The 17,419-nt window shown below is 43.7% G+C and overlaps 1 protein-coding gene across 2 annotated transcripts in view; it reads right to left on the bottom strand.

Annotated features, from left to right (window-relative positions):
• Positions 1-14,313, bottom strand: part of LOC106488985 (uncharacterized) — a 29,299-nt gene extending 14,986 nt beyond the window's left edge. For both annotated transcript variants that reach the window (XR_010885726.1, XM_067305692.1), the window contains exons 1-5: positions 14,205-14,313; positions 13,994-14,100; positions 12,873-13,386; positions 9,999-10,152; positions 4,812-4,906 (exon numbers count right to left, since the gene is read on the bottom strand). The gene's annotated coding sequence lies outside the window, so the exon portion shown is untranslated. The remainder of the gene's footprint in view (positions 1-4,811; positions 4,907-9,998; positions 10,153-12,872; positions 13,387-13,993; positions 14,101-14,204) is intronic.
• Positions 14,314-17,419: the final 3,106 nt, after the last annotated feature.

The raw sequence follows: 17,419 nt of genomic DNA, 5'->3' as shown, positions 1-17,419 counted from the left end.
GCATAGCCATTTATGTGGAGAATAAATGTCTCTAGCTTTGGACTGAAATCTTGCAAAAAAGCAGCTTGATAGACATTTAAGGCAGTGCTAGTAGATAAATGTGTCCATGCAGTGGGAGTTTGAGAGACACTACATTAGCTTGTTCTGTATTAAGGTTTGTGACCTAGTGTGACGGTGTGCGCCTTCCCCCCGGGATGTGCTCTTGCCTCCACCCCCTCCCAACCTGACCTCTCCGTAAACAACACATTGGCAGGGGCTAATTGATCATGCGCCAACTAAAATCCATCTAGTATGCAAATGTGACTATGAGTCAATCATCCCCCCCCCCCCCCCATAAATAGGGCCCAGAGCCTATTGAGCTCTCCTGCACGGCAGCGGGCTGCATGCCAGGATCTCCCCTTGAGCAGGGATGCCTCTCAAGGTTACTTACCTGCGACAGATCCTCGGTAAGTGATTAATAGCATGCTGAACTTTGCGAAACTTTGCTGAGTTATATCTCTGACTAATTGCACGCATGATCCCTTAGACATAAACCGTTGACCAAGTCTGGGACTAAGATGGGATCCAGCCTCACCCAGACTCCTCTGAGAAGGAGTTTGGAAAGCAAGGGGATCCACTCTGAACCTCACAACTCAATGGGAGGGTCTTCTTGACAATTTTGTCTGACCCTGTCCTCTACACAGTAAATAACCGAGTGTACCTTGCCATCTAATCTCATTAAACCACTGTCTTATTTGCCATTGAACTTTGTTAAATCACTGTCTTATATCAATAAAACATACCGCTGCTTCTCTTTTACGAGTGAAGTGCATCACTCATCTGTGACACCTAGGTATGGGAATGACTATTTGCCAGTCAGAAAGAAATGATGACTTTTTTTCTATACAGAGGATAGTTTAGGAGAATGAATTATCCAGATAAGACCCTGTATGGGGAAATGAGGAACTTTTGCAGGTAAAAAATAATTGACAGAAGAATGAAAGGCATTTATAACCCACTTGGATAGCACTAAATCAAAGGCATATATCAGACAAGTGTTGAAGTTCTTGCTAGCCTCTCTGTGAAGGTCTTGAGTAATTTGACCTGCCTATTCAGGACAGTAAATAGAACCTGTGGGAAGAAAACTGGAACTCTGGAAAAGGAAAGTGAGGAACTGAGACGAGAATAAATGGATGAAGGACCAGTGAGCAGTGTGCTGAGATCGCTTGTGTGCAGCATCTGTGATGCAAAAATATCCAGGCAGAAAGCCCTGTGTGGGCAAGCAGCCAAAAGGGCAGTTGAAATAGAAATGCAGATGTGATCTCTTGAGCCCATCAAGGAAGGTACTGCTGGGGAAGCAAAGGGTGGTTGCAGCCTTAGCATGGGATCCAGAGCTAGAGGCATTGAGCCTGGGGAAGCAAAGGGTAGTTGCAGCCTTAACATGGGATCCAGAGCTAGAGGCATTGAGCCTGGGGAAGCAAAGGGTAGTTGCAGCCTTAGCATGGGATCCAGAGCTAGAGGCATTGAGCCTGGGGAAGCAAAGGGTAGTTGCAGCCTTAGCATGGGATCCAGAGCTAGAGGCATTTAGCCTGGGGCTGAGCTGGGGACATCTGGTACAACAGAGATCCTCCAGAATATGTCATGAACATCCAAATCTAGCTTTACAGGCCAAGTGAAAATATAGTGAGATCCTTTAATTAGTTTCTTGTTTTCTTTCTCTTATCACTGTGTGTTTGCTTTGCATAATTTTATTGCACCTTTAAATACCTTAGTCCATCAAACTATTGGAAAGCTAGGTTTATGATGGATGAAGTAGAAACGCATCCACATAGATTGGATCAGCCTTGGAAGAAGCAATTTCACCTGACTCTGTAAAAGCTTTAGGAGAATAAATCAAGTACTGTTGACTTTAGTGATGTCCTGTCAAGTAAGCATGTGGTCATATGAATAGACAAATATCCAGGAGGCATGTGTAAATTTGATACAAATGCAGTAACAAAAACAGAAGGTAAAAGGTCCAGTAAACTACTACTGCATACTCAGGTAGCTGTTAGCAGTCTTGAACCGTATCCCTGATCACAAGCAGTGCTGGGAGGAGCATTTTTGGGACCCACCAGAAAACAGTTAAATATCTGCATTTTCACATTGCCAACAACAATATCAGAGACAAATTTTGATAATACCAAATTTAGCAGGTGACTAATCAGTCTGTTAGCAATGAAAGAACAGAGAGGTATTAAAATACAGATGGATCCACCAGCAAATCCCTTTTTTTGTATTTAGGGGTGAAAGCAACAACTTCAGAGCTCTTTCTCCTGACCTTAGAAAAGAATGGCAGGCCATGCGTGTGTGAATGTTTGAGGCGAGAATAAGAAAGTATTGCAACTGAAATGGGCAAATTTGACCATGAAATAAGATATTGCAAATATATAGAGAGGACAGCTATGGCACCTGTCTATAAGCAGATCTTTGGTACTTAACTACACCTTTATGTTTCCAGAATTAACCCTGTAATATCCAATTTTACTTTTTATGTGTTTTTTAGAAATAAGTTTTCTCCTGGAATAAAAATAAGAGTAGTAGAAATACCTGCTAGTATAGTTAGAAACAGTTTGTCCAATGGCTTAAGACAGTATTGGATAGACACTCCATGTGGTAAGAAGATTCTTCAAGCAAACCATAGCAGAGTCAAAGAATGCAACTCTGTGATCCTGTGATCTTAGATTTATATCTGTGGGGAAGGAGAAAGGAAGGTCATCTTGAATCAGAATAAATAATGGTAAATATTCAGGTGTAGTCATGGGAGGAACACTACCGTTCACCTGGAGTGAGTTTCATAGCTTTGGAAACACTGTTTGATTACATCTAGAGTTGATGTGCACCACTGTCTGAAGAATGATGCTACTGGAAGCATTCAGAGTTGCATAAACACACGATTCATTAAACCAGCAAGGAGCCCAGAAGTATGCACATGACACAACACACCTCCAACTGAACATGTACATTAATATGTGTAACTTAAGGCTTCAGCAGAGGTAACTTTCTAACACAGGTGATCCAGCTGCTAATGAGAAGAGGTGCTCTGCTAGACCTCATACTTACAGAAAAGGAGGGACTGGATGGGGATATGAAGGGCAGAGGCAGCCTTGGCTGCATGACCATGAGACAGTGGCATTCAGGTTTCTGTGAGCAGGGAGCAAGGCAAAAAGTAGGATCACAACCATGGTCTTCAGGAGAGTAGACTTCATCCTGTTCAGGGATCTACTTGAATCCCATGGGATATGGTCCTGAAGAGAAGAGGCATCCAGAGAGCTGGTTGATATTCAAGGATCACCTCCTCCGAGTTCAAGAGTGGTCCATTCCAACAAGCAGAAAATCAAGCAAAGGCAGCAGGAGGCCTGCCTGGATGAACAAGGAGTCCCTGACTAAACTCAAACATAAAAAGAAAGTGTACAAGAGGCGGAAGTAGGGACAGATGACCCAGGAAGAATATAGAAACACTATTCAAATGTGCAGGGATGGGATTGCAAAAGCTAAAGTCCATCTGGAATTGAATCTGGCAAGGGATGTGAAGGGCAAAAATAAATGCTTCTACAAGTACATAAGCAGAAAAAGAAAGGCTAGGAAAAATATGGGCCTGCTGCTGAATGGGACAGGGGACCTGGTGACGAAGGGCACAGAAAAGACAGAGGTACTGAATGTTTTCTTCGTGTCAGTCTTTACTGGTAACAGCAGACTTCAGAAATCCCTGCCCCCTGAGACCAGAGGGGAAGTCTGGAGCAAGGAAAACTCGCCCATGGTGGAGGAGGATCAGGTTAGGGAAGATTTAAACAAACTGAACATATACAAGTCCGTGGGACTTGACAGGATGCACCCGTGAGTGCTGAGGGAGCTGGCTGATGTCATTGCGAGGTCGCTCTTGATTATCTTGGAAAGACCATGGTGATCAAGAGAGGTTCCTGAGGACTGGAAGAAAACAAATGTCACTCCTATCTTCAAGAAGGGCAAGAAGGAAGATCCAGGGAGTTACAGGCTGGTCAGCCTCACCTTGATCCCCGGGAAGATGATGGAGCAATTAATCCTGGAAACCATTTCCAGATACATGAAGGACAAGATGATTGGGAGTAGTCAGGATGGATTTACAGAGGGGAAATCATGCTTAGCCAACCTCATAGCCTTCTGTGATGAGATGACTGATTTGGTGGATGAGGGGAGGGCAGTGGATGCCATTTATTTCGACTCAGCAAGACTTTTGACACTGTCTCCCATAACATCCTCATAGACAATCTGATGAAGTTTGGGCTAGATAAATGGTCAGTGAGATGGATTGAAAACTGGCTGAACTGCCAGGCTCAGAGGGTTGTGATTAGCAGCACAAAGCCCAGCTGGAGGCTGGTCACTAGTGGTGTTCCCCGGGTATCAATACAGGGCCCAATACGGTTTAATTTCTTCATTAATGACCTGGATGATGGGACTGAGTGCATTCTCAGCAAGTTTGCAAATGATGCAAAACTGGACGAGTGGCTGAGGTTGTGGAGTCTCTGTCCTTGGAGATATTCAAAGCCTGACTGGACACAGTCCTGGGCAACCTGCTCTAGGTGATTCTGCTTGAGCAGGGGTGCTGTACAAGATGATCGTCAGAGGTCTTCCAACTACTCTGATTTTGTGGTTGATGTTCGCAAGTTTCTGGAACTCATAAACAGATTGGGGGGAGAAATGATACGACCATTTTTATAGCTGTTAATCCCAAAATCGTTGTAGGGAATGTTACCACAGATCTGATCACCTCTCACTTAAGTTATATAGAAAAAAATGTAAAAATTGTCTCTTACGTGGAAAAGAGAGAACCAATAAGGTGCACAAGTAATGGTCACAAGCAGAAAATCACAAAACCAGTCATGGCAATATCATTTCAGCTTCAGTCTCCCTAAATACAATACATGTAAACAGTAGTTTAAGATTAGTGAAAACAGTCAGTAATGCTATTACAGTTAGATAGAGTAAGAAATTTGTTGAATGAATTGAGATAGAGCTATAACAGCTTACAAAAGAACAGACATTCACAACCTCAATCAAGTGAGCTTGCTCAATAGCTTCGTGAAATACAAAAAATACTAGCAAATGCTGTTATTTTCTTGTACAGTAACACTTCGATAGCATTAGCTTGGACCCAGTGAAAATGGTATTTGACAATTGTGGCACATGAATTTATAATGGAATTTCACTCTCAGAATGAAAAATTAACTAAAGATAGTGATTACAAAAGCTGACAAACAGCTGCACAGTTATGAGCTTTACAGTCCTAGAAAACCAAATACAAATGAAAATTATAACTGTTTACAAAGAACTGTGCAAGTCATAAACTTATCCCATTGTTGACCCTTGGCACTATAGTTAATAAATCTATATTAGTGTCACATTGCACTTGTATGGTTATGGGTATATTAGTCTGACTCTAGTAGCAGCAGGATATTTCCAGATGTTGAAGCCTTGATGGTCTGTCCCTAAGCTACAATTGCACTACAAATACAATAATGACAATTATTACTACAAACTGCTAATATTTGCATAGATTGTGATAGTGATGAATGACAAGAGTTACTCCACCCAGATGGTGTAATAAATCTAATATGTGAGATGAAGATACGTATAAAAATGTTGCTGTCAGTGAAGAACAAATATTCCACATTAACAAAACATATGTTGTATGTTTGAAGTTGTTATTACAATACAATGCTAGCAATGCAATACTTTCTAACAGAATTTAATGTAATGTCAAGTTTAATAAGTTTAAGCTAGCGATAGATCCTGGCCACATTTGTGTAGCACTTCAGTACCTATATTTATATCTCAAGCAGCTGGAGCTGCAGAACAAGAAGAGAAATTTTACTCATCACACAACATGCCCAACATGAGATAGTCAAAGTCACAAAATAAAGTTCAACCTACAACTCCACATCACTGGTGAGACGGGTTTGGGGGGCAAGTGGTAGATAGTCCCCAAAGGTTAACACAATTTTTTTTCAATACTGTGTTTCACTATGTCATAGTTCTTCTAACGTTACAAGTGCTATTAGCTACAGTCACAATATAAGCTGCTTGCCAGGTAAAGCTAAGAGCACACTGGTGCACCAGGACAGTGCATGCAAGAATTACCCCCTGAACAAACCCTAGTAGCAGGGCAAGACAGAATTTAAATGTAAGTGTTGCCACTAAGACACTGAATCCTGTTGGTGGCTGCTAGGCCCTAATATTGAGTAAAACAATGGCTTAGTATCAAAAGATATCCAGCCATCAAGGAAAAGACTGTAAACCAGAGCCCAGTGTTGTGCAGCTCAGCTATCTGTGAGCCACATGCCAGTTTTGTGATGTGTGGATGTGTAACCTTGGCTCAGCTTTAATGAGAAAAATCATTGCTGAACTTTAAGGGAGAGAACATATAAACTACAGCCTGCAAGATAAGGTAAGCAGAAACAAAGACAGAGGTGAAACTGCTGAATCAGTAACTTGCAAAAAAAAAAAAAAAAAAAAGAGAGAGAGAGAGAGAGAAAAAAAAAACCCAGAGAATCAGAAGATGTAAACTCAACAAGATTGAGGAATGGCCCATTCCAAGGAGTAAGGGATGCCAATGCTTCGCAATCTGGCTGGCAACTGTCTGGCCAGCAGAGACTCAGCAGCTACCTGCACCAGGGTGGTGACCACATTAATGCTTCACCTAGTTGCATATTTGCTATAGGTATTAGCCAATAATCGTGTACTGTGTGTAATTCTGCTTTCAAGTCTCAGTGCACAGCAAAAGATGTCCAAAAAAAGTGGCCCAAAGAGCAGAGGATTACAGTGCTAAACTGAGAAGCTGCTCCTTTCACGCTATAGAGCCTGGGTCAAGAGAGTGTTAGAAAAATATCTGAAACAGAACTGAACAGCTAACAAGCAGTGGATGCCAACATGTGGGTGGCAGAGTCCTAAAATACAACCTATGTAGAAGCAGATGAACTAGCTGACTCTTAGAGCTGCAGCCCTTCCACTAGCACCATCCTACACTGCATGCAGGCTCTGGAAGCAGTTACGTGATCAAGCAATTAACCCATTGCACACTTCAATGGCTTTAGTCTGTTCTTTCTCTGAGAAAATTCAAAGCTGACTTCCTCATCCAAAGGCAGAAGATGCTTCCTCCACCTCGAATTCCAGCTGAATAAAAGACAACATGTGATCATAGGCTAATTCTGGATGGAAGGGACCTCAGGAGGTCTCTAGTCCAACCCACTGCACAAAGCAGGGTCAGCTGTAAAATCAGACCAGGCTGCCCAGGGTTTTGGTGAAAAAGGTTTTTCTTATATACAGTCTGAACCTCTTATGTCTGTTGTCTCTCATCCTCCCACCAGGCACCCTGGAGTGGTGAAGTTCAAGAAGTGGAGGCTAGCTCCATCTTCTTGGTAGCTTCTTCATAGGTATGGGAAGGCTGCTATCAGGTCCCCTCAAAGTCTGCTCTTCTCCTGGCTGAACAAGCGCAGTTCCCTCAGCTTCTCCTCAGAAACAAGATACGGTCAACACACCTTAGCTTCCAAACATCTCTTGGGCAAAGAAGTTCTAGGTAGGGTCATTCAGGGAATCCCTAGGCAGAGCATTAAAACCTGTTAAATTCCTCTATCTCCTTTACTTTATGTTCCCTCCCTTTAGATAAGTGCCTCAGAAAGGGAAGAGCACACAAGGGGTAATAGGTTTGCAGCAGTGTAAGATGCAATTCCCATGAGAATTAATGTAATTGTCATGTAATTTCCATGGGAATTAACATGTAATTTGCATACAATTCCCATAAACTTGTGCTATCCCTACTCCTACCCTGTCCAACCAAAGGACAAGACAGAGAAGAGCATTTTTCTATGCTCAGAGCTGGAGTGAGAGAGACCCTGTACTGTACAATTTATGCTCTGAACCATCTCTCCTGTGACAGCAGAGAAGTAACAACCACAGAAGTGGAAGCTGGGGAGAACAGTACTCTAACCCTCTCTATCAGTTTGCATGATACTACATGTCGATGCCAAACTTCAGTAAGTCCTTCTCACTTCAGCATCACAGAACCAAAAACCATAACCCCTTGATTCAAATGAAATGAGGTACACACGGAAAAGACAGAGAAAACATCAGAGCTTGGGAAAGCATTTGACAAATCCCATCATTTCACAAGAACTGGTTATCCATTCCTGGATTTAAGCACTGGCCTCACTGGCCTGTCTGAGGCATAGACATGGGAATAGGGAGCCAGGATGTAGATCACAAACTAAATGGGCTCCAACAGGAGGGCAGCAGCAGCAACTATCAGACCAACTGCCTTTTATCAGCCACTTCAGGGCACTGACAAGGACATGAGCTCTCCTGCTTTAAAAAAACAAACACCCATTTCCTTGAATTCTTCTGTATAAAAAGTACACAGCTTCAGAATGTGAGGAACAATGCCCAAAACCTAAGTTAAACCTAGAAGAGCTTTTATTGTTCATGACTAGCCTTCACCTTGACAGACTCTAGAATTAGCTACAGTTTTTCAGGCCTGCAAGCTGTTAGTTGAAGACTGTTCAAGAGTTTTTACAGCTTCATTTTTCTTTGCCAGTTAAGCCTCCTGAATATTTAAACAAATGCTGAGAACACTGTTACGAAGAATTGACCTGAGGGGAGTGTATGTATGGAGAGGTTTTTTTTATCTTCCCTGGAAGGCAATCTACTCTGCAGCCAGCCTGAAGTGAGCCTGGTAAAATCAAGTCAGTCAATGACAGAATGTTCTGCCAGGACCAAAGGACTGAGGGAGGTTTGCATCACATTTTACACTTAGCTGCTGGGTTCAAATACCCCTTTAAGCAGAGACCTTGCTGAAGAAAAGTGTTTTTCTCACTCTCTTGCCTCAGCAGTGTACTGCTTACTTCTTCCTGATGCCTTCCAGAGGAAGTCCAACTCTTACGAACAGCAAATCTGGCAAGAGTCTGCATATATATTTTGAGCTAGAGCTGCAGCTCTGCTGCTCTGTTTCTGATAATAATGTGTAACAACAATAGTGCAGGTTAAAGAACCTGAGAAATGAAGCAGAACACAGGCTATTTCCTTATGTCTTGATAAAGAGGCACCTTCTTTTCCTTTCGTTAGTGCATGTTGTTCTGAAACTAATGTGGGAGAGTGTGACCTTTAAGCGTTTCCAGAAAGAAACAGCTTCCTGGTGAGGTTGTTAGGTCATTAGACAGGACAACCTTATTGTAAATGATGAAACAAACAAACAGAAGTACCAAAATGTACCTGAGAGCATTTCATAACAGCAGAAAACTATAAAAGAGGAAAAGACAAAATAAAGCAGTGTGTGCTTTCAGCTTCCTTACAGTGAGCCCATGGACTTTCTAGGCTCTAAGCCACATCTCTTCTAACCCAGGCCCAAAGCTAGAAACTTATGAATACCCTATAGACTACAGAATCTGTGACCTATACTAGTCAGATGATTTCCCCTTGTACAAAGGACGGTGAATGGCTAGGGCACAGTAAAAAAAAGTCCTCCTAAAGTTCTCTCCACATAGGATAATGAAAGGTCAGTCTCCAGGGAGAGCCTCATAACTGAATTTATGTTTATGATTCTCTTTATCACTTAAAGCTATGAGAACCTGAACTGATTACTGTAAATCAGCTTATGCAGTCTTAGTTGGAACCTGATTTGATCTTTGCTGTCTTCCATCTTTAAACATTTCAGTAAAACATGAGCATGTAAGTAATGCAATACAGCTGCTTTCCTAGGGCTGCTATCATCTTTGCTGCTCTTTCTTGAACTTTAAACTAAAATCTTTTAGTATAAGAAAAATCCATTGAAAATATGAAGCCTAAACAGTGATGGTCCCACTAAAACTGTTCACAGAGGAAACACCAACCTGATATTTTTTTCTAATAATTTTAAATATTCCATTTAAACTACAGCATTATAGTGGAAGTACCTCTTCCTTCACCTAAGAATTTAGATTCCTGCCAGGACGAAGAACAAATATTAGACTTACAGTCTTTATGTATCATATCGCCACTGAAGTGCAGGACAAGGAAATAGCTCATTACTTGTTCATCCTCATACGAAATTATTAAGAACTGGAACTTTCTCAGCTTCTTTGCTTGAAGTCTCTCCTTCACCACTCTTAGACATGTCAGAGTTGTTTCCTGGAAAACACATTATTAGGACTTAGTATATTGTATTGTTCAGCTGCTCTTGAAAAACACCAGATAGACTTCCATTTTGAATATGTACAGATAATATAGATTGATGGGCTCTAGAAAAGTAAAGACAGTGGTAATCACAAGGCTAAGTACCACAGGGGAAGAGATCTGGCTCCTTTTGCAGTAAGAGCTAATGTACTTTTAGCTTAATGAGTATGTGGCAAGACAAAGTGCTGCCTGTTATGGAGCACACGAGTCACTGCCAGGAGAGGAGAGTGGGGGTGAGCCAGGCACAGCAATACAGCTGTTAGTGCCTGCAGCATAGACAAACCTCTGCACATAAGCAGTAACTCCTGCTGCAGCAGGAGTTCAAGAAACAGGTTGGCACCAGTTGGTGAACTGGCTCTAAGCAGCAGCCTCACAAGGCAACAGGGTAAGAAAGTAAGTCAGAGCTCAGGTTCAGGTTCACCCTTGAGCTTTCTGCCTGGTGCTATTTTTGTATCCTTCCAGACTTGCAGGACTGGTTGGGGTTACTGGAAATGTACTAGAACAATGGACTTCCACTTCAAGTCTTATCTCTAGTTCTAAGCATTAGCTTTCACCTGGATTTAAGAATTTCTTTGGAACGATTCCCAGCCCTCATTTGGGAAATGTCCCATCTGAAGCTGTAAGAGCCCCAGCCCTGAAACAACACAAGAGCTAACCCAGAATGCCCTATATCCAGCATGCTACTAGCTTTACATGTAAACTGTTAGATGCACAGCCTGGCACATAGTTAGCTCTGCTGCTCACTTCCCCAGCAAAAGGAGGCCATGTAGTTTATGGCCTCATAAAACCATGGCCTGGTCACCTTGTTATCAGCTTGCCAATGATGACAACTTTTTGGACACAAAGTAGGAGGGGACCTTCCTGTCTGAAGATCAACAGATATGCTAGTAGTGGCAGAGGGGGAGACACAGGCATGGACGAGCATAAGTTAAGCTTGCTTTGTGGACTTTTCTCTCATCGCAGACATCATCTCTCTCTGCCCAGTTGCTACGTTTTCATTGCTGTAGATTAATCATGCTGTCAGCCGCAGTTCATGGACATGTCCTCAGAGATCTGTTTTTATTACGGGTGCCAAATCTCTTTTAGCAGAAGAATAAAAATGAGCACTGCTCTCTCTCCAGCTGGCCAGAAGAGGTCCTCTTCCCATAGAGTATGTAAGATCTACCCTCTCTAGTTTCTGTTCTCTGGTTCGATCAGATCTGGTGACAGCAGGTGCTTTTTGCACCATCCCGTTCCTATGGGGAATAGTTGAAAGCAGCAGTTCCCAGAGCCAGAAACAGCCAGAGAGTAGCAGACTAAGTGGGATGTTGCTGAGCTAACTCAGGAATCATGTAGGAAGGGATGGATGGAAAGATCATAGAGGAAGGTGGATAGATGAAGTAGGGAGCATTGCTTGGTCCAGCACTGTTATGAGATCCTTAGGATCCCACAGTGAAGTGACTGTGAAGCAACATACCAACGGATCGCTTCACTGAGCACCTTGCCAATAAAGGGACTGCTGCACTGTTTCCTCCACCTCAAAGGTACTGGCCTGGCTCCAGTTCAGATCATACTACGTAGTACTGGATGGTGAAAAATGATGTGCACATGACTTGGTAGGAAAGGACTGATGAAAAGGTCTGCAGGAAAAGATCTCTTGTAGCTACAAGAATCCAAAACTCATTCTGCTGTGGATAACACTTTGTTACCACAAATCCCTATTGTGGATATGAACTTAACATGGCAAAACTTTCTTGGCCTATATTTTTAACCTGGTCGTGGGAGTCCTTAAGCTGGCTTTAAGCTACTGTAAAACTGTAGCCTAAGAAGACCTCCATATCATTGTAACGATATAACAGAGCTTTTCTCTTCTCACTGTTGGGCTACACTGAGCAGAGTGGGGTAACAGTTATTCTAGTCTGCATGTCCTGTTACAGCACTGTAGCACAAAGGCAATTTTATATGAACAAGCTAGCAAAGCCAGGATGGTAGATTTGATATTGCTCAGTTAGTACTGTAAACTTATTCAGGCAACCTGGTATTTATCTGCTACTGTTTCATGCTGCCTGGGAAAGGCATTTTCCTTCGTTAAATGAACTTTCTAGCGGACATTTTTGTTAAAGATTTAGATTCTTCAGTTTATCTACCTACATAGCTGGTGAATTCTTCCTTATTATTACATACAAAGGCAATATTGGGATTAAAGATGAAGCAACAGAATTTTACTAGTTGTCTATAACACTGTCTCCTTGATCTAACTCACACAGCCAAAAGTTGCGTATATATTTCTTAAGAATTCACTGAACTCAGTAGAGTTGATTGCTTCAAGCACTTTCTTCCAGTTCTGCAAAGGTGGAATAAAATGCTGCTTCAGAAACAGCACTGAGTCCTTTGCAGCTTTTCTGGATTTGGAGACCCATGACGATGCATCTTCTTGAAACACAAGCTGAATGATACAGGCCCTGATAAAGCTGTACAAAACCCAGCATGTATAATTCCATGTATGTGAATTTGGGTTTAATATGAGAAAGATGTCAGTCAGTAAATCCCCAAGTTGGACACCAAGCACAGTGGTGGGGTTCTTTAAAATCCAAAGGAAGATGCCACCAGTGTCTATGTAAATGCCTGCAGGTTTGCACAAATTGATTGCACTGCATTGGACGTTGGACAGCATGGCTATGAAATGTGGCTCTTGCCTTGCGCTGAGGACGTGGGTGCCAGTCAGACAAAGAGGAGGTCATCCAGGTCCATCAGCCGGATTTCCTCTCTGGGGTAGCAGCTCAGCAGAGGCAAACAACAATGTTTTGTCATGGAAAATGATCCTGTTTGGCATGGGAACCATCACTTCAGGGGGGCCGACTATTCTGGTGTGAAGGCAAATGCAGGCCGCCAATCTGGGGGGACACATGCAGATGAGATTTGGGTTGCTTCACTCCAAAGTCTCCATGAAGAACGCACCCCCTACAAAGAGGCAGGGCTGTGGGAGTCTGCCAAAAAGATGCGTAGGAAAAACAAAAAAGAAAAAAGGGGGGGCAAAATCTGCTGACATGCAAAGGCAAACTAAATACCGGTCCTTCCCTTGGTCTCCTGCATGACCTTATGAAGATGAGGACTAATGCAAGGCAGACAGCCTGCATTTAATTTACAGCACAGACACAGGCATCCCGTCTCTGCCTCAGAGTGATGCTCTTCCAAGAAAAACAGCACAGTCTGAAAAAAAACAACAAAAAAACCCCAAATGCAATTAAAACACAAGAGAACAAAAAAAAGATCAAATACGAAGCAATAAACCAGCCAGTATCTACCACAGTTGAACCGCTCCCAGAGCCAGGTTATTCCAGAGAAGGGGGAGCAAGGCACCGTCCCCACGGCTGTGCTGCCCTCCAACCCCCATCCTGGCCGCGTCCCCTCGTCCGGCAAAGTCTGACTAACCACCGTTGCCCCGCGGAAAAATATTTGTGGGAGAAGGTGGGGGACTGGCAAGGCCCAAACTCAGCCTCGGCCATGGCGAGCGGCGCCCCTCTTCCCCCACTGCCCAGGCCGGGCCGGCAGAGGAGGCGCCCGGAGCCCGCTGGCCCAGAGGTCGGGCTGCCCTTCCCCGGCTTTCCTCCTCAGGCGCAGCCACCAGGCTGCCTGCACCCCCCTGTCTTCGCCGCCTGCTCCCCTCCTCCAGCCCTCCCTGTTTTGAAGGAGCGGCGGGCTGCTGAACGCAGGGGAGAAATGAGCAGGTGGAAGCAACACCTAGCCTGGTGGCGCCACATCCACTGGGAGGACCCGGGTGATGCGGCTGTCCTGCAAACACGGTTAAGCAGCTCACCTGGCCAAAGTGGTTAACCTTGCCAAGGTGCATTCGATATGCTCATGTGCTTCTGACGGGAAGCTTTTAATCAAGAAATACGCCCACTGATTGTGATCTCCAGGATTCTGTCAATTGTACAATAAAATACAAATAGATTTTTGGAAGGTTTTTTTGTAGGAAATGCACTGGAGGTTAAAAGAAGAAAGATCTGAGTCTAGAAACCACAGACCTGTTCTGCCACGTTCACCACTGGGACACATACATGTATGTGCTGATGTAACTCCTAAAACGGTTGCTGGTATGTGCACTCCTTCCGGGAGAAGAGCTGCCCACATGTACAGTGCTGCAAATGCAGTGGAATTTCTATGTAGTGAAGAAATGGCAAGTACAGAGTAAGGACAGAGAAGAAGTAATTCAGACATAAAACAGAAGATCATACCATTGCTGACTGGATCATTTTTCCGTATCCAAACCATGGCAAGTTACTATATAGAGGTGTCAATATCCAGTATGCAACTGGAATCCAGGCTGAAATGAGAGTTAAAGAAATGCATGACAAGCTGTACATTTGAGCACCCTCTATCTTCGCTTATCCTGGTCTTTCAAAGCCTAGTCCTAACATTTGATGGAAATGCTTCTACAGAAGAACCCCTCTAAAATCAAGCAAATAATACATAAGACTAAGAAAAAGTTTAAAATGTCAAACCACACTCTTGACAGAAACGACAACACAAGGTCTCAGATTTCAAATACAAATACTTACAGGAGTAAATTAATTAGTCATAAAATTTACAATTCTAGCTGGGAGGAAAAGATTTGGTGTAAATTAAATTCAGGCTCTGTCACTGTGAGGTGCCCATTATTTTATTATCTAATAATAAGAGGCAAATAAACCACAGGGAAATATTTCCTAATCACTGACAGTCCGCCAACTGTTTTACATCAGCTGCAATCTGGACAAATGGTATTCTGCAGCCAAAATACATTCTCAGATGTCACAGCAACACTTGTTATTCAGGTGTTATCAGATGTGCAATTTAGATAACACATAGTAGACACATCTGCTTCCGAGCACTGACTCAGCTGGAGAGTATTGTTCTTCTTTCCCCACACTGGTAAGAGAACTGCTTTTGGCTATTTATTTTCCCAAAGAGGATCAGAAAAAGACTGTTGCTATGGAATGTAAAACAGTAGAAAAAATTATTTGAAATAAAGCACCCTTTGGAAAGCAAGAAAAACTTTACAGTGAGCTGAGCAGAGATTAAAAATATTTCAGGTTACTTAAAGAAATGTTCATATACTCCCAATCTCTCCCAAAACTCGATGAGCTGTAAGTATTTTTACTACTCAGATATTTGGCTCTAAGCTTCTCTAAATTGTGTCCTATAGCTCTGGTTGGCATTCACTTCTAATACATGAAAATATTGCAGAGCAAGCAAGGCTTTCTGCAGCTCTTGCTTTTTAAGTGAACTGCCTGTTAAATAAAACACATGAGAGACTTTTCAGACCTGTTATGCAGTTTGTCCTCCTGCAAGTCCAGGGGCTGGATTTCCACACTGGGGAAGCAGCTCAGTAACGAGAAGCCCCAGTGGCTGGGTAGCGAGGTGTTTCTGTTTGCCAAGCCTTTCATGAGCACCACAACCCTCGTCCCAGGGTGTGTCCGAGCCGCCGATTCCACAGAGCACATGAACAGGTAATTTGGGTTGGTTCGCTCTGAGGTCTCCACAAAAAACACGTCCCCCGGGGGAGGAGGGGGCCCACCAGCAGCGGCACGGGGGGGAGACGGCACAGAGCGAGCACAGCGGATCTCAACAGGCAAGCTGTAGACCTGGCCCCTGACCTTCGGGTCCTCCGTGATTCTCCAGTACAACAGGATGGAGGCAAAGGACAAGAACTTAAAGACGATGATGAACAGGGCCCCGAGCCTGTGGTTCAGCATCACTCTGGTCAGTTTTAGCAGACAGCTGGGCATCCTGAGCATCCTCGCTCCCATCAGAGCCTGCTCTCCCAACACAAGCGTTGTGATCTGAAGGGGAGGAAAGAAGAAAAAGGCATTGACAGACAAGGCAACACACCACCAGCCACAGTGCAGGACTACGGCAGAGCCACATGCTGCACTCTCTTCACTTCCCCTCATCCCAGCATGCTTCGATCATCCCCTTTGGTCATTTCTAAAGCAGTCTCCTGGCTTCTCCGTCTTGTCACAGGGCCTGCAGGCCCTCATCAGAAACCACAGCACATGTTCGGATTGCTCTCCTTCAAACACAAAACAAGGCCTAACCTCTCCTGTTTATCACAAACCAAGAGTGACCCTCAGTTCCCTGAATGAACGTACACTGTACTTGCCACTTGTAAGCAAATACTGCATTTGACAGACAAATGGCAGGCACTTATGCTGGTGCGCAACAATTAGTGGAAACAGCATGAGAGACCTTATCTAACATCTTCTGTAATTTCAGGTCTTTCCGGACATGAGACAAATATGGGAAAAACCCTAAGAATGATGAAATGGGAATGCTCTTTATTAATATTCCTGGAGCTTTGGCACCAGACAGTGTTTGGAACAGCTGCCTCACTGAGTTTTTTCTCCTGATACACAACCCATACTTCCCCAAAACCAAATACTTATCTAAATTCCCAGTGCTCTCATCTGTTCCTATCAAGGAGTCTCAGCTACGAGGGTGTTAAAACAGCATTTCCTGCCTTAAGAAGTCAAGCACACCCCTATAGAGAGCCTGGTCCACTCTTCACAGTGTGGTGCTGTAGCTGCATGGATGGATAGTAACAGGAGAATGACACAAGACAGCTTTGGAGGCAGATGCAGACAGTGAGAACTGCCTAGGTAAGGAGAGGTTCGAGCCTGCTTTCCCTCCCTGTTCTCTTGCCAAGTTATCACTTAAACTTCATCTGGTACATGGTGCTGGCTAATCCAAGTGTCACCATCAAGGCCATGCTGTCTGTGGCTTGCTCAGTTCTGCCAGTGGGATTGTCTAGTGATGGGAAAGACAAGGCTGATAAGCAATTCCCCCTCCACCCTACCCTTACTCCTCTCTTTCTCCTCCCAAAGAGGGGGAGGGAGTTTATTAACAAGACAGCAATAACAACAAAAAAAAGTAATTTCAGCCATGCTCCCAGCACTAGCATTAGCTAGTCTACTCTAGCCTCCCCTCAACTTTAAGGAAAGCAGTACCAGCACATCCTGGCCCACCACTGGGGCCTCAAAGCGCACACAAAAAATGAGGCAGAAGCAGCAGGGAGGACTGTGGCATTTTTCCCACCTCCCTCTGCTCCCTCTCTGAATCCAAAGGGAGATGGGCCATCTCCATGTCCCAGAACAGAGAGCTTCAGGAAACAGAAAAATCTTTACTATGTAACCAAAGAGAAAGGGAAATAGATTGAAAACCCAACCAGCACTGTCCCATCAGTCATTCACCCCTGGTTACT

This window comes from Apteryx mantelli, chromosome 1 (assembly GCF_036417845.1).
Source record: "Apteryx mantelli isolate bAptMan1 chromosome 1, bAptMan1.hap1, whole genome shotgun sequence".
NCBI classification, from domain to species: domain Eukaryota; kingdom Metazoa; phylum Chordata; class Aves; order Apterygiformes; family Apterygidae; genus Apteryx; species Apteryx mantelli.
This window is presented reverse-complemented; position numbering and strand designations above follow the sequence as displayed.